Source organism: Saccostrea cucullata, unplaced genomic scaffold, assembly GCF_032062105.1.
Source record: "Saccostrea cucullata isolate Sc308-1 unplaced genomic scaffold, CSIRO_AGI_Scuc_v1 ctg3176, whole genome shotgun sequence".
Classification (NCBI taxonomy): Eukaryota; Metazoa; Mollusca; class Bivalvia; order Ostreida; family Ostreidae; genus Saccostrea; species Saccostrea cuccullata.
The window spans coordinates 144185-163281 of NW_026924278.1; the positions used below are offsets into that span (position 1 = coordinate 144185).

A 19097-nucleotide genomic window follows, 5' to 3' on the forward strand; every position below is an offset into this window, starting at 1 on the left:
ATCATCAAACTTTATCAGTTGATGTATCTTGGGTTTTCAGAGAATGTCGACCAAAAAGTGTCACAGTGACCTACTTTTGACAATTAATGGCTTTATTTAAGTACCTCTGGCATTTTATGTTTAGAATCAATAAACTTTGTTAGTTGATGCATCTTGGGTTTACAGAGAATGTCGACCAAAAAGTAGGTCAAGGTGACCTACTTTTGAATATCTCAGGTACTTATTGGCTTAGAATCATCAAACTTTGTCAGTTGATGTATATTGTGTTTTCGAAAATCATCTACTAAAAATTAGATCACAGTAACCTTCGTTTGATATTTTATTGCTATTATTTAAGTATTTCAAGTACTTATTGGCTTAGAATCTTCTACCTTTGTCAGTTGATGCATATTTGGTTTTCAGAGAATGTAGACAAAACAAGTTCGTCACAGTGACTACTTTTAAATATATCAAATACTTACTGACTTACAATCTTCAATCTTTGTCTATTTGTGCATCTTGAGTCATCAGAAAAATTCAATCTTAAAGTATGTAAATGTGGCCTACTTATGTTTTTTTATATAGCTTTATTAAAATATCTTCAGTCCTAATTGGCTAAGAATCATCAAATTTTGTCAGTTAATGCAAGTTGGGTCTTAGGATACTTAGGGTTAGAGGCTTAAAATAGAATTGAAAGATTGTACAATTATCAAAAGAGCGATTCAAGGCCCTTGAGCCTCTTGTATACAGTATACACGGGGTTGGAACAGTTTACGCTTTTTTATACCCCACTTCGCAGTTTATAAGGCGTAAACTGGGTAAAGCGTTTACCCAGTTTATACCGTATGAAATGGGTAGCTATTATAATTCATTTCTTAATTGATTCATGTACATGTAATATAATATTGAAAATAATTTCACACACATACACACACCCTCTCTCTCTCTCTCTCTCTCTCTCTCTCTCTCTCTCTCTCTCTCACACACGCACACACCCTCACACACCCTCACACACACACACACACCCTCACACACACACACACACACACAAACACACGCATGTCATTGAGCACTGGAAAGTGAACCTGAATTAAATAACATCTTGAGATTTTGGTCTTTGGAAAAAATTCTATCTCAACACGTCATTATTTAAAACACATTGTTTACATATATTGGATTTTCTTCACTTTACCACTGCTATACTCAGCTACAAAGAGGTTGTCTTTAGTGTCTACACATGCATTCCATGAATCCCGTAGGTTACAGTTATAAATGAAACGGAGGAACTGTCCGTCCTGATCTAGGATGTGGATATAGAGGTTATCACTGTCTGGTATCAGAATCTGACTCTGACTGTCTGTTGTGATGCCGCATGGATTAAATGATCCCAAGGTACGACAAATGTATTTAAATCGGCGCTTCCCTGCGTGATTAACCACAACTACTGCATGGGCTGTGCAGTCAGCCACACAGATATCCAGGTTCCTGTTCTCACTGATGGATTTAGAGTTAAAAGATGAATACAGAGGTTTACCTTCACTATCAAATTGAATGGTTTGTTTCTCAGTGTATCCAGAGTAACGAACAACTTTTGATTGTTTATTATCATCACTGACCACGATAGCCAGGAGGTCACCAGAAGAGGTACTACAGACATTGTAAGGTCTCCACCCATGTAGTCTGATCACTTCCTGTATCTGGTCATTATTCACTATGTTTACAGTTCTTGTTTCAGGGTCGGTATAAACTAGATCGCCACTCCTTGTCACTGCTATATCGCTTGGTATGTACCCAGACTTGGTTTGGATTGACTTCAGTAGTTTGCCTTGGAGGTTGTAGAGTTTCATGACTTTGTCATTCCCACATGTCCAGATTTCTTCATCACTGAGACAGGTAACACTGTATAGACTGCTATACCCAGTGTCTATGGTGGTGATAAGCTCTGATTCATCAAACAATGGTTTGACTGGAGGACAGGATACAGCTTCTGGTGTCTTCATTGTGAAGCCATGTTCTTTTGTTGTAATGGATAATGCCGACAGAGAACCAAAAGTTTGATGGAGCTGTTCTGTGTTGATCTGATGAGGAGAAAAACTTGGTAATGTAACATTGACTTTAGGAGGTAAACTTCTGAATTCAGCATTCCTGGATTTGTATGCAGAATATAGGGAAACTTCTTTGGAGTCCAGCATTTTCTTCAAATCAAGTATGCTCTGTTTTACATCAGAAGTAATCTGTTTGATTTCATTTTCCTGTTTATTAAGAGCAGCCAAGTGTTTAGTTTTCATGTCATCAATTTCAGATTTCTGTTTGTTGACAATGATGTTAATTTCTCTGTGCCAGTCTTCTCCTTGTTTGGTGACAGCTGTTATCAGTTTCTCATAATGTTTTGCCAAATTAAGTTTTTCAGAGTTTAAATCTGATGCAATTTCTTCATATGTTGGCAGAATTCTATTTTCCAGTTCTTTGAAATCTTTGTTTAAAATCTCTTTAATTATTCTGGGATTCTTTAAAACATCTGTTAATTTATGTCCATGATGTTTATCAGAGAAGATGCAGGTAGAACAGACAGGAAAATCACATTTCTCACAGTAAAGTTCACAATGTTTCTGGGTGTGGTTTGGACATTTTGGGTACTTAATGTTAAGAATAGAAGTTCTGTGTTTGTATGGTACAACATTGTGTCTTTTGGATGAGTCAGAGAGATGCTCCCCTACACAGGCCTTACACAGGTTAATCTGACAAAGTTCACAATGACTCTGTAATGCAGCTCTTTGACACAGGTCACAGAGGAGGAGTACTTGAGCTCTATCCAGGGGGTCCATCACTGAGGTTATTTCAAATGGTAAGATGACCCTGAATGAAGTAAATCGAAACATAAGTCACTGACTTAAAAAATTTTACGTAATTTTAAACGAATCAATGTAAAGTTTTGTTTTATTTGTGAAATTGTAAGACAAATTTTGTTCAAAAGAAAAGGAATAATCATTTAGTAGTTTAAAAATATTGTGTAAATTTTCCTTATGTTGAAAAGTATTATAACTAGAGCCGAGCTCGTTGCAAAGCAACGAGTAGGTCTTCCGTTGGAGCTGTGGACAGGAAGTACCGACATTGGGTCATGGTCACTGCACTTTCTTATGTAAACAACCTTTTCTTCTCATCATGAGCCTCCAGTGAATCTTAATTACAAAGTTATGCTTAAACATTTTTTCTCTCTCAGTGACCTTGATTTGCCAGAAAGACCTTTGATCAGGGTGACATGACACAACCTCCAATCATAAGTAATCTATGTTTCAAGTAAGAGCCTCCAATGATTTTCACTTACTAGTTCATAGCCTGGAAAAGAACAGATTTCTTCTGTGAGTGACCTTGATTTTAACAGAATAACCTTGGCTCTTTGTCAAGACAAACCCTCAATCTGAAACAACTTTTAGAAATTCATAACTCTGACAGGTGTTTTACAACTTTTCTGTCATTGGCCCCTGAATTTGTTAAAATGACCTTATTTTAAGTAATCTGAAAACCGGCGGACTATAAGCAATTTGTATCAAGTATGAACTTAAACAAATATAGTCAGAATGAAAAAATACTATTTTCCGAGTCAAAATCGTAAAAAAAAAATCCTTTTTATCACAAGCAATCTCTGTATCAAGTATGAGCTTACAGATATTCTCAATTACATATAAATGAATGCAACAAAACATTAATTCTTTCTCCAGTGATCTTGAATTTCCCGTAATATTGCCTTGAATAAATACAATGACACATCCTAGGATCATTTGAAATCTTTGTATCCAGTACAAACTTCTGGTTTCTTTATGTTATAGCCTGGCCTTCTGGGAAAAACTTTCAGGGACAGACAGACATATGGACAGTTAAACAGACCGTTTCATTACCGTCCCATCCACACTACCCCCCAAAATACACAATCACTTTGCAAGGGAAAACTCTAGTCATGATTTGAAAAAAAGTAATCTTTTTTATATCAGGAAGCTTTCATAAATATGGTTTCTCATACTTGCCCTGAAGTTCGTACGAATAATATTTCAAAACGACCCCCTCTTTTTTTAACTGACCGTTTTCTTCATTGTTTTCATTTTATATCCCCCAAGGTTGCCCGCATAGCGCAGTGATTAGAGAGACTGCTCTATAGTCGCGAGGTAAGGATCAGCTTCTTATGTCGTGGTTTCGAATCCCACTGTGGGACGTGGGGACCTGTTCTTCCGATGAGACCGTATAAAACAAGGTCCTGTGTCGCTTTAGGTGCTGGCACAAAAAAGATCCCTCCCTGCTCAAAGGCCCTAAGTGCCGATTATAAGACAATTAATGTTTAACTATGGTGCCGGTTATGATTTTAACAGTTTAAATTAGGAAATAAAAGTGTGTAATTACATGATAAATTTCTGATATTCAGTACATGTAGCTGCAGATTGTTATATAAGTTCTTAAATTTTCGATTCCGTACATACGATGCGGGTTTATTACTACTTACATGTTCATTGTATAACCTGCTACTATTTTTAAAATCACGGAACAAAATTAAAATGTTAGCACACTATACTAATCATTTACAGGTTTTGAATAAATTATTACACAAATTAAATTCATTGCTTTTAAATCTTGAATTATTTTTTCAACTTGACTATTCAACCTGTAATAAAAATGGGCATTGTGCAAGCACAGAAGTCACTTATGAAGTTAACAGGTGCGGAGATACTTATCGATGTTAAGTCCATTTCATTTAGTATAATTCTAATTAGATCCTTATGATTCGGAAGATTTTCTTTAAAAGTTTAAAACTGAAATAGCCATGGTATAAATCTGTGATGAAAAAAAAATGTGTTTGGGAAAATTTGTGTTGAAAACAGATTTATTTGTGTGTTAAAAGCACAAATTAAGCTTGTGCATTTAAATCATTATTGGTTGAACTTAATTAACCGCAGATCGCCAGTCCTTACGCTATGAATCGTCAAAATGAAAAGTAAAATTACACATTAAACTAACGAACTATAAAAATTGAAGATTGATTAATGTACATATAAAATAAATACCCCAGCGTTTTGTTCTAAAGTCTAACCTAAGATATTTTAAAAAGATATTTTTGAAAGATTCGATTTACTTACAGAAAATAATGTTTTCCGTAAGTTTGTAAAATTAGATTTAACATTCGACCACGCTGTGTAAATTAATGTCAACAAGCGATGGAAGGAATTATTGGTCGCGTAATTGTAAACAAACACAAAGCCTAGATAGCTGTTTTAGATAAACATGTATCACGATCAAATTTAAAACAAAGATAAGCCAACATATTAATCTCAAATATCCGACAAAATAATTTTCCATTAATTGTAAAATAGTTTTAATACACCAATTATTTTGTCTATGACTACGGGGTCAATGGTTCGCCGCGGTGTGTCGCTTTAGATTTTCTTGGACACGTGTAATCGTAAGATTACGCAATGGTACACACGCTTAAAATCTGGGTTCCAGGTGAATGTGAGAATCGCGCGGTAAATAATTTTTGTATTATTTGACTCTTTAAAAGTTCTTTTTATGAGATTCGGGCGTTTATCGTTTTCGTTCATATTGTTTGTGTTCATATTTAAACGAAGAAAAGATACTAGCTCGTGCTTTTTCTATAACTCTTTCTCTTGGAAAGATCTTGATTAATAAAATGAAAATGATGCCATTGAATACTCTGAACGGGAACCAAAGAACACGTTTAAAACCTAATTTAAAAAAAAGAGATATGATACAGCGTTGTAAAATATTTATTACTTACGGCACGTTTACTGCAATTCTACGCATAAAGACTAAAGAGTTTTCCTTCAATAGCAAGATGAGAACTGTCTAGCTTTCTTTCCTATAATACGTAAGACTCGAACAAAATAATATTTTCATAGGACAGAGATAGTATTAAGGAACAATTTAATATATTTAAAAAAATGAATTTAACCTTTCTGTGTTTTTATTTGTGTATAACTGTGGGTCGCTGGATTACCCGCCGATTGATTCCCGGTGACCGACTTTGCCCCGCGTTATCGAGGGAGGTGCGTTATATAATTGTAAACAAACAAGGTAAATGTAAAGGCGTGCGCTTAGTAAATAAGCATGACAATTTGGGGGGGGGGGAAGCACAAAACACTTCAAGAACTTTATTCTTAAGAATATTAGCATCCAATGTAGCCATGATTTTTATTTAAAGTAAGTTTGTTTTATATACACGCATGAGAAGCTCTCGTTTACGAGCTGAGTGATAAGAATTACCTGTACATATACAGGTCATGCATCTAGCTCATTTTAAACAAGACTAGAACAAAAGAACAATTTCATAAGATCAGTAAGATGTTAAAGCACAACTTTATTATCAAAAGTCATTCGAAATATTAATCGTTTTTGAGATATATAGCAAAAACTTTCAAGGGCACTAGATCCCTAATTTTAGGGGCCAGCCCCTTTTTAATGATATCAAATGAAAGCTCTTGCAATAATGCACAACTTTTATTCAATATGTCTTAACAAAATATTTTTAGTTTTCAAGAAAAAAAGGAAAATATGTGTAAATTTTCACCCTTTTAGGCGTTCTAATTTTTGACCCCTATAAAGCGCCATTTTGAATACAGAAATCGAAAAACAAAAACCGATGTGCACAACTTCAATCCTTCTGTTATCTAAAACCAGTAAAATTTCTGCTCCAGATTTTGTGGTCTCTGAGCCTTTATCCGGAAACGAAAGCCTATAATTTTTCTTATAAAGGGAAATAACTCATAAGCGGGAGTAATTTTTTAAAATGTTAGACATCATTCTGATAGAGTTTATTACCATCTATAATGTCTGAAAATTTGAGCTAAATCTATTAAGAAATGAGTGAGATATGAGGCCTCAAAGTTGGCGTCTAGGAAGTAGAAGAAAAAAAAAAGAATAATAATCTTTACCAACAGAATCAGTAGAAGGTCTTCCGTTGGAAACGGAAGACCTTAATTATTTGGAAGAAAAGGTCAATACTTATTCACAACAGTCCAAACAATTTTGATGTAGTCAGTGTGATCGATCTAAGGTGGCTCTCTCGTACTTTTAAGTTACATTTATATCTAATGCATTTTACTAGACTTGAAATCAGAAATGACACCTGGAAAGATCTTATAACATATTAAATCTTAAATAGTATCGTGTCTCACCTCAAAATCCAACATGTCCTCTCTGTTAGTCACGTTCATTACAATATACTTCCTTGTCTTCGTTCTAAATATTTACCTGTTCTCCATATCACGTGATTTAAAAACCTGAGATATCTGATCTACCTGCATTGAGTTTAAAAAAGATCCAATTAGGAGTTAAGAATCATCCTATCTATCTCCATCTATTTTTTATCGGAGGGAAATCTCTAAATTATTTTTTCTTTAAAAGTTTATTATTTTGTAAACTAGTGTACATGGTATTTGTAAGTTTTAACGACGTGTGACTTCATGCAGGTAATGTACATTTACATGTAAGGATAAATATAGACCTTAAAAACAGACATTTTTCTTTTAATTGCAAGAATAGTAAACATTTTATCTATGATTTATGCAATACATAGATTGAAAGTACATGTATGTTTTTACAAAGAACGAATGTGTTTTCAAAGGCGGAGGTCATCATAATTTTTTGAATCTCCGATAATGATAATGAGGACGCCCACTGTCTTGATAATGTTCAACAAGGAATGAATTTTTTCCAGGTCCTTAAACAGCCCTTTTATTGCGAGTCCTTTTCTGACCTTGTCAAAGGTTAGGGGTTAGCCCTCTCCTATTTTTTTGCAAAGTTAGATATAATACACGTATAGGCATTGAAAATTGGGGCGTAGCCCCCCCTCACCCCTTCATTTTCACTTTCAACAGGCACCTTACAGTGTAGTCAAAAAAGGAGAAGTGGTAGTGTTTGGGAAAAATGGTTAACTCCCCCAACCAACACCCACGAAAAAGGATTTTTAGGTTTGGACAATGGTCATTTTTTATTTTCTTGTCAATTTCTTTTTATAGTGTGGAATTTTTTTCTTTTTGAATTATTCCCCACTTTCAATTTGCTTCCAACGTCAATGCTACAAGAACTTGTATGGGTTATTGAACTGAAACGAATATGCAGTGTTTGTATCAATATTGAGCTCAGTTTTTACAATAAGAAGATATTATAATATAATTATCAAATCATTCATTAGTACGAGTGTTAGATAGTAAAATTCCACTGAGGGATCAAGATTCGGGGTCTAAGAAAAAGCTTTGCGTGTAAATTGTTAATTTCATGGTCCAGTAACAAACGACAATCTTAACACAAAGAGTCCAGCAGATAACGACAATCTCAACACAAAGAGTCAAGCAGATAGCGACAATCTCAACACAAAGAGTCCAGCAGATAACGACAATCTCATCACAAAGAGTCCAGCAGATAACGACAATCTCAACACAAAGAGTCCAGCAGATAACGACAATCTCAACACAAAGAGTTCAGCAGATAGCGACAATCTCAACACAAAAATTTTAACCATACTCCAGCAAATTGGAAGAACCTGTTCTTTTTTTAGTTCGAGTTTCCTCGTTAAAGCTGACATGAACTCTTAAAAAGGCATCATTTTTCATCTTTATACGACTTACTACATTCCTGTACGTCTTCGTCCGCCACATTTCTTCAGTTCCGCCATATTAATCGAAGATTTTGGCCACCTGTACCTGCTATATATAGCCTTGTAGAATTGTTTCACTTGAGTGATTTTCAAGCCTGGCTGTCGACATGTACACATCTCCGATAGCATAGTTTTTAGAAGTCCATAAACTGAATAAACTGACCAAATACATGTTTGAAAAGTAAGAATTGAACCAAACAATAGAACTATACCGAGAATTAAATTATTTTTGAATGCATTTGCTGCAATATAGAAAATACACAACACGGAATACATTCATGTACAGTAAAAATCCATGCAGGTCGAGATATCGCTTCAAACGCAGTGATAAAACATTTACCTGAATACACTGCTATCATTACAGGGATGTGCACATGTCGAAAGAATTATCCTATTTTACTTTTATTGAAAAATACATCTCAGTAATCCATTGCTAACTCAACAGTAAAAGATGCTTGGACACACGTGGCCCATGCCGATCATTTTATTTGCTAAGGGAAAATATCAAAGGTTGAAAGCTCAGTGGGGTTGATTGAAAAAAATGCAAGTGATTTTTTCAAAACTAAACATTACTCTTGCCTGTAAATGTTGCAAATAGAATTTATGATTACATGGTTTAACTTCATCAAATTTATAATAAAGCATGCGTTATTACGAATCATTCACGTTTTGAAGATATTTTTTGATTTAAAGTTATTTATAATTTTATGCACAATGAATGAAAACATACCCCACGCTCCCCCAAAAGTCGAAGTGCTGAAATTCCCAGAAAAAAATAAAGGAATCGTAATTTTCTTGTTATATGCACATCTATGCACATTGTATCCTAAATATCTGCAAACTTTGACGAAATTGTGTGCAGTGGTTTATGAGGAATTGCGCTGACAAACTGCTCATCTTTATATTCAAGATATGGCCAAAATCTAAATGTAAAAGTGCGGAAATTCCCGAAAAAATAAAGAATTCGGAATTTCCTGGTGATGTGCAAATCTGGACACACATTGACACCTATAAATACAGTGTATCTCGAAAGTTCGGACAAAACTCTGTTCAGTGGTTTATAAGAAGTTGCGCTGACCAGAATTTAATGTGAATTGTGAATTAAATTTCTAGACATAAATAATTAATGATTACTAGAAAAAGCAGATAGAAAGAGAGAGCAACACACCCCCCCCCCCCCCCCCCCGTGAGAATTCCACATTCTACCTACAATTAGCTTTTTAAAAATCCTCTTGTCTGTTGTCCAGGTTCAGGTTCGACACGTACGTTTGAGTATATGTGTCGGAACCGGGGGATTTTTTTTTTTTTTTTTTGCAAATATATACTTAGGATAGACATTGAATATTGCTGCATAGGTTTAGCCTCCCCCCACACTTTCCACAGACAAGTCGCAGTATATGTTAAAAAAGAGGAAAGTGTTGGTGTTTGGATAAAAATTTTGTTACTGAAGTTCGAACCTACCTCCCCCCCCCTTTCCCCCACACGAAATATGATATTCGTGTTTTGGAAAAGGACATTTTCCCTTTTCTAAAGCTTCTCAGATTTATTTAATGTATAAAAAAAATTCTTTGCACTTAGCCCCTCCCCCCCCCCCCAACCCACTTTCAATTTCCTTCCGACGCCAATGCGTTTGAGAAGGTATTTGAGAAAGTTCACAATGTACCCATTCCTGTGATGTATATTTCACGTTTATTATATCCCCCGTTACGCTTTGGGGTACCCATCTCTATCCGCAAATCCTCTTATACCACTTACTGAAATTTACTAAAACGTTCACAGAATCTTAGGTTTATTACATATTACCATTGTGTACCTCCTATTTTACTTTTTGATCCGACACGTATTTTGGCTTTAGCGACAACAGCAAAATATGGACTTTGCCTTTATAACCATATGGGAGGCGGGGGTATCATTTAGTGAGCTCATTGCTCACAATACTTCTAGTTTCTCTTTCAATTTGGCCGTTTGGGTTAACTTCTTGTCCAAATTTAAATTATTATTCAGTTTATGAAGTTTCGACATCCCGCCTGAAAAAAAATCCTTGATCTGTCCTAAGGTTTATGGTACAGCAGAAAGTGCGTAGGATCTTATACCTATTATTGCCCTACGGTTACAGAATGAGAGAGAGAGAGAGGGAGAGAGAGATAGTTCAATATACAAAAGAGTAGATAAAAATTATCTGTATTCAACCAGTGTCAAGAATCTCTACCCTAGCTTTTAAAATTATCTCCCAAATACTCCTACAGAAATCATTTTTTTAATTAAAAAAAATAGCGAGACTAACAGGCAGGGATACTGAAATCTCGATAGAATCTCTATAACAACATAATTATAAAACATTTATACATTCCTCAAAATGCACATACTTTGTGGTCGGAGTGACACATTCAAAAAAATTTCAAAATTTAATTCGTCTATCTTCCAAGAATATTAAGATAACGGTCATGTCAATTATTTTTGCACGCTTCCCCCCCCCCCTAAAAAATCAAATGCCTAGATGTCAATCTGAACAGGGGATGGCATTGTGTTTGTGTGTTAAAGAACGTATAGATCTATGTACACGTAAAAAAAATGTATTCTGGTTAATTGCTTTTAAGATTTGAAGTAACTAATTACCGTACATCAAATTACTTGGTTTAGATTTGAGATTAGTACTAAAATAATCAGTTATACATGTAATTGACAAATGAATTTTGCGACGCAAACCAACTGCAGACTATATACAAGACTTTGTATAGAATGTATATTATAACTACATGTAGATAGACAATTCACAATTATAGCTTATGAACAGCAGTTATAATACCCCCCCCCCTTCAGCTGCACAAATACCAAATAACTTCTCTTTCCACTTGTGATACTTTCCCTGACCAAAATCTGATCAGCACGGACTAAGTGTATCGGCCTGCTAGTCTGTACGGAGTAATGACAGTGTGTTTACTTTTGTGCTTTTACGGAGTTTATTTCTTTTTTGTGATGCATATTTCAATAAATGGAATTCAGGGTGTATATCACTTGACTTGTGCACATCTTCGAACGGATGCAGTAACCTTATTACCAGGTATGGGTACGTTTACAGCGTTCGATGCGTTTTTCGATATGCACCAATTGCATAGGGGCTGCAAATCAAAGTCGTTGGTTATTATGTTCCATTCTTGAAAATGATATAATTTCAAAATGTGTTTGCATTTTATTTCAAGATTATTCTGCATAATTTGGCGCACTGTAAAAATACTTACGCGTGACGTGCATCTAAATTTCTCACCAAACTTGCATTTTTATCTTTTGATTCAAATCAATAATTATTCAGAAATATGATTATTATGTTGTTTATTGTGATTTTGAAATGTCTAGGTCTTTTCATGTGCTCTCATATGCTTTACCATCGGAGATGTGCACAAGTCGATACCCAAACCAAAAAATCATTCAACTGTAACGAGCGCTTTGGGGTATATATCGTTACAATGAGACTAGGTATCTGAAAGAAATATGGGGGAATACGGCTATAGTCGGTATGAAACAAGTCGTACATAGATGAAAATGTTGCGTTTTTAAGAATTCATGTCAGCTTTAATATCGTTCCACTTGGCACGTGGTTGGCAATGTGTTTACGGTGTCGATAGAAGTTATTTTCAAATTGTGCGCAGCAAGGAGGATTCTTAGCATTTAATTTGAAAATGTTAAACTATATGCAGTGCATGAAAACAAATTGTAATTATTTGCATTACATTCGAAAAGTTGGTACATATGTCTATTTTGTTTAGCAGTAAGAAAGAAAAAATGGGCAGCTATAGGATTTCCTTCAGGCACCTCACAAAAATAGGTAGATTGTTTGCAATGACCTACACATCGTATGGAGTATTGTTTGGACATAAAACACATCATGTATCATTATGTTGACAACGTTGTAATATCAAGCTCTCACTCATTGAAGATACGAAGTTTGATACATCGTAATATATATTTGGTTGTTTCTTTGAAATGTAGAAGCGAGCACAATGTTTGCAAAGAAAGGTCCATTGCATTTGCAATGGTTATCTTCGCAAAAAAAAAGAGTGAGAGCTGGGCTACCCCCCCCCCCCCCCCCGGATAATCCTATGATCGTTTTTCAAAATAGTGCCAAAGCTTCAAATATTTTGCATTACTAAGTATATGGTGGAACATGTACTAGCCTTATAATACTACTTGTAATAAAAAAAATTGGTTGCCCTCTCTCCCGACTAACTGCCTAGAAATGGCCCGACTCAATTTTTTTTATATCCCATTACACGATTTTTTTTTCTTGTAAAACAAGGTCATTCATATCGATTTTATATGTCTAATTTTCTTTTTGTTTCATAAGTGATAATTAAAATTTTGATTGATAATATAAGTTATCTGTGGACAGACTTACAAACTCTTAATTTTTAACTTTGATGGTGCTCATTTTTCCTTAGCTGGAATCAAAGAGTTTAAGAATATCTTTTATATTAATATGCACACTAGCTATTTAACAACTGTACGATAATAAAACTAAATAAATTACTTTAAGCCACACTATAACACATTTCCTCTTTTAAAGGTGTTTATATTATTTGAAATATTTTGCAACTGTAATTCTCTTCTACATTTAAAGATTGATATGTCCGTCCATATTAAGAAGAGGTCTGACAACAAAATTCTGTGCTAAAAATAGACCACGTGCTGCTATCCATGAAGTACTTTCAGTGTTCTTTACAATCATTTTGAAGACAACGGTACCTTGTTTTGAGCTTAAAATTATCATTTAAAAGTGCAAACTTTTGACATTTTCTCAAAATAAAAAAATGGTTAAAGAAAGAACATTAATGCACAGTTGCAATTTTTGTTGTTGATTTTTAATACTCTACTGACTTCTGTAGCTGCGCAGTTCTAAGGAGCATAATAAAAGTATTTTTCTGCAAGATGTTTGTTCCGCCGTGCATATGTTTTTTTTTTGAATGGGGAAAAAAGTAGATTTACAATTTGTAATTTTATCTCGGACAAAGACATTGGAAATGTAAATATTATAAAATCAAGCACAAGTGGCTCCCTAGATATAGTGAAATGATTGATTATTTGACTTTCAAAGAGACACTCATAGATAAATACACTCTACGTCTAGAAATTATTTAATATTTAGTTCAACCGGCAGTTGACAATTTGAGGTCATATCGCATGGGACTTGATCTATTAACATCTGTTAAAGTATTTTGACTGTGTATCTAAAGATGAAAGTAAATTCAATTGAGATGAAAACAACTACAATATTTTTTTTTTCTGAATCAGCTTTTTCATGTTTGTTTTGTATTACATATTTTATTACATATACAGTCAAACCCTAATATCTTAAGCTTGCGTCCAATCTGCCCATGAAAAACATGCTAATGAAGTGTTTAATTTACCTTGGTCAATTAAAACACAATTAAAACAAATTACATATAACAACAGTATATTAAAGGATTTAGATTTATTGAAGATTTAAGGACATGTTATACTAGCTGCATGAAAAGTACAGTATAATCAGAACTCTTTAGTGTGCAGAACATGACAGAGCGTCAACTTGAGAACAATGTACAAGTTCATAATAAATCTTTACTTTCTTTATACTAATGCAAATGAACATGGTATTCATTTTGAGATATTGAGGGTTTCTTCCAATGTTACTTTTTATTATTGTGCAGGCAGGAAGAATTATGAAACAATTGTTATTTATTACTAGAGATGTCAAATCGGTCAATTTTTAATACTCGGTTGCTCGGATGTTTTTCCGATCGAGTACCCGAGTACTCGGTAAAAAGTGTAAATAAATATGAACAAGTTAATTGATAACTGTCATTGTACACTCGTGTAGAAATAAAACCAGATGCACTGATAGGAGGCTTACTCGTAAATGTATTTCTGTTGTAATAATGATGAGCACTTCGTGCCCGACGAAATTTAATATAACATTTTTAAAGTTATTTATCAGATGAACACAAGAAATAAAATTATAAGCGGTTCACAGTTTTAATACTCTGCTCTGTAATTGTAATGTAACTCTTTGTTTGACGACCAGGTATGAGTCGTCAGGGCTACGTACAATATCAACTTGAACTTGATCAAGTTCTCCTAACAGAGCGGATTTACGATTTTTTCGATCCTAAATTTTATAATATTACGGGACGGTATTTTTTAGTTTGGTGCAAGGATGGACATCGGATTTTAAAGTCTTTGCCTTCAACCAGTTGTATTGACAAGTAATCAAACACAACCATATCAACAATCGCACGCATAATATCATCCGCTCCTATCCCGAGAATTTACGGCTTCTCGGAGAATTGACAAAATTATCTACCGGTAATTTATTTAATTAAACATAATAGACCTTACATGATGTGTAAAAATATTTTTTTAAAAATGTCATCAAGAATTCGAAAAGACATTTTAATTAATTTTAACAAGAATTAAATATAATAAATAAAGAATTTAAAATAATTCATAGCACTGGTCATTCTAAAACTGACTATAGGACACCTGTAATTAATTTCTTTTGTTCTCTCCCTGCCCTTACCTGTACACCATTCCCACTTAGCCAAAACCAGTCAACTGTATCAATTTCAGAATTTTGGCTAAGTGGGAAGACACCACCTCAGGTGCTTGGTCACAATAATTACTGTATAAACACTGCCAAGGCGATAACGGTCATTTCGCTGTATTTCATTTCCGGAAATATGCATAGCATTTTCGACATTTTTTTATTTCATTTCCGACATTTTTTGTTTTCATTTCCGACATAATTTTGTTTTCATTCCCGGAATTTACCTGTGCGGCAATTCAATGTTTTCTAAGTAAGTGAAAATGGAATTTTAAAAGTATTTATGACAAAATATTGATAAAAGATGAAAAACAAATTAATAAAAAAACATCTACACAAATATACATACATGTGGCACTAAGTCTAGGTAAAAGAGTTTAATAAGCATAAACTTTTTCACCACACCTAATGTGCACTATATTTAATGTCAGTGACAACAGCAACACACTGTCCAAGTCATTGATAGATTTACAAAACTCAGATAAAGGATTTCAATGATTTATTTATGAATTTTTTCTTTAAATTTTTCATAAGTAAAGTATTCAAATACGTATGTTATCAAAAGTACTACATATGTATTTGAAAAATGTCGGAAATGAAAACAAAAAAATGTCGGAAATGAAAAATTGATAATTACCCAAAATTCCGGAAATAGAGTCGTAGTAAACTCTAATTACTGTATGCACAAGTGCACTGAGCATTTTACGTTTTAAAACCGATTATTTAATGCATTATCAAATAAGCTTAGATATATTTAAAAATATACATCCGAGTAACCGAGTACCGATTTTAGTATTCGATACTCGGACGTTCGATCGAGTACCCGGTTAACCGGGTACTCGTTGACATCCCTATTTATTACTTTTAATTATATATTATACCTTTTTGATAATATTATTATCTAACATATTTTCACACAGCACATGAGCACTAGAAAAGGAAACTTAATTAATCAACATCTTGTGATTTTGACTATTGTAAATCTACTACAAACATGTCATTATTTAAAACATTTTGTTTACATTTACTTGATTTTCTTTACTTTACCACTTTTCCATTCTACCACAAAGAGGTTGTTTCTGATGTCTACACATAAACCATATGGATATTGTAGATCATAGTTATCAATGTAACGGAGGAATTGTCAATCCTGATCTAGGATGTAGATACGGTGATTGTAAAAGTCTGTTGTCAAGATCTGACTCCGGCTGTCTGTTGTGATGCCGTATGGTCTTAATGGTCCCATGATAGTAGAGAGGCCAGTGTATCTAAATCGGAGTTTTCCTGCCTGATTAACCACCACTACTGCACTGGCTTCACAGTCAGCTACACAGATATCCAGGTTCCTGTTCTCACTGATGTATTTAAGGCCGCCAGATGAATACAGAGGTTTACCTTCACTATCAAACTGAATGGTTTGTTTCTCTTTGGAGCCAGAGAAACGTACAACTCTTGATTGGGTATAATCATCACTGACCATGGAAACCAGGAGTCACCAGAGGAGGTACTACAGACATACTGAGGTTTCCAACCCAGTGGTCTAATCACTTCCTATATCTGTTTATTCTTTACTTTGTCTACAGTTCTTGTATCAGGGTCAGTATAAACTAGATCTCCTCTCCTTGTCACCGCTATGTCACGTGGTATGTTCCCTGACTTGGTTTGGATTGACTTCAGTAGTTTGCCTTGGAGGTTGTAGAGTTTCATGTTTTTGTCTCCTCCACGTGCACGTGTCCAGATTTCTTCGTCACTGAGACAGGTAACACGGTATAGCGGAGTATATCCAATGTTGATGGTGGTGATGATCTCTGGTGCATCAAGCAGTGGTTTGACTGGAGGACAGGATACAGCTTTTATTGTCTTCATTATGTAGCCATGTTCATCTGTTGTAATGGATAATGCTGACAGAGAACCGAACATTTGATGGACATTTGTTTGTTTGATCTGTTTAAGAGAGAAACCTGGTAATGAAGCATTGACTTTAGGAGGTAAAGTTCTGAATTCAGCATTCCTTGATTTGTATGCCAAGGTTAGAGAGGCATCGCTGGAGCCCAGTATTTCCTTCAGATCATGTATGCTCTGTTTTACCTCAGAAGTAATCTGTTTGATTTCAGTTTCCTGGTGATTTAGAGCAGCCAGGTGTTTAGTTTTCTTCTCATCAATTTCTTATTTTTGTTTGTTCACAATGATGTTAATTTCTTTATGCCAGTCTTCTCTTTGTTTGGTGACAACTGTTTTCAGTTTCTCATAATGTTTATCCAAGTTAAGTTTTTCAGATTTTAAATGTGATGCAATTTCTTCAGAGGTAGGATATATTGCTTTTTCTAGTTCTTTCAATTCCTTCTTTAAAATTTCTTTAATGAAGCTGGGTTTCTGTATGATGCCCATGATGTTTATCAGAGGAGAGACAGATAGAACAGACAGGAATGTCGCATTTCTCACAGTAAAGTTCATAGTGTTTCTGGGTGTGTTGTGGACATTTTGGGTAGTAAATGTTAGGAGTAGATTTTCTGTGATTGTATGGTACAACATTGTGTCTTTTAGATGATTCAGAGAGATGTTCCCCTACACAGGCCTTACACAGGTTAATTTGACAAAGTTCACAATGACTCTGTAATGCAGCCCTTTGACACAGGTCACAGAGGAGGAGTACTTGAGCTCTGTTCAGGGGTTCCATCACTGAGGCTTTGTTAAAAAAAATTTAGATGACCCTGTATAAAATATGTAGAGGCATGGGTCAATGACTTCAGAAATTGCACATAATTTTAAACGAATACAATATACCTGGTAAAAGTTATGTTTTGAAAGTGAATTTGGAAGACAAAGTCAGTTGAGATATAACAGGAAGGATCTACATTTATTTGTAGTTTTTAGGTCACCTGAGTAAACTCAGATGACCTATTGCTATCCGTTTTCGTCCTGCGTCGTGCGACGTCCGACGTCCGTCGTCCATCGTGTGTTAACATTTGAACATTTTCAGCTTCTTCTCTGCAACCACTCAACCAATTTCAACCAAATTTAACACAAAGCATCTATGGGTGAAGGGGAACAAAAATTGTGAATTTCATGATCCCTGCCCCCCTGGGGCCTGAGGGGTGGGGCCAAAAACACTAAAATTAATGCAATCTTTAAAAATCTTCTTCTTTGCTCCTGGACATCAAGCAGTCAAACTGTTTGCATGATTGTATTCAGCATTGAGTCCTCTACTAATTTTGTGAAATTCATGGCCCTGGATTCAGGGGTTCTAGTGCTAGGGTGGGGCTAAATACGTATATAGTGAAAATGCATAATTTCTTTGAAAATCTTCTCTGCTCCTGGGTATTAAATAGATTAACTAGGTGCATAGTTAGGAGGAGCAAAAGTGCCTTTACCAAAATTGTGAATTTTTTTGCCCCAGGGTCAGGGGTTCTGGTGTTAGGGCGGGACCCTTATTCATTATATAGTGAAAATAGAGGAAATCTTTGAAAATCTTCTTCTCTGCTCCTAGGTATTAAATAAACTAAGTGCATAGTTATGATGAGCAAGAGTGCCTCAACCAAAATTGTTAATTTTATGGCCCCAGGGTCAGGGGTTCTGGTGTTAAGGTGGGGCTCTATTGATTATATAGTGAAAATACATGAATTCTTTGAAAATCTTTTTCTCTGCTCTTGGGTATTAAATAGACTAACTGAGTGCATAGTTATGATGAGCAAGAGTACCTCTTCCAAAATTGTGAATTTTATGGCCCCAGGGTCAGGGGTTCTGGTGTTAAGGTGGGGCTCTATTGATTATATAGTGAAAATACATGAATTCTTTGAAAATCTTTTTTCTCTGCTCTTGGGTATTAAATAGACTAACTGAGTGCATAGTTATGATAAGCAAGAGTGCCTCTTCCAAAATTGTGAA

The 19097-nt window shown here is 34.7% G+C and overlaps 1 pseudogene; it reads right to left on the reverse strand.

The window, feature by feature from the left end:
- Positions 1–1086: 1086 nt before the first annotated feature.
- On the reverse strand, positions 1087–17941 carry LOC134266118 (uncharacterized; annotated as a pseudogene).
- Positions 17942–19097: the final 1156 nt, after the last annotated feature.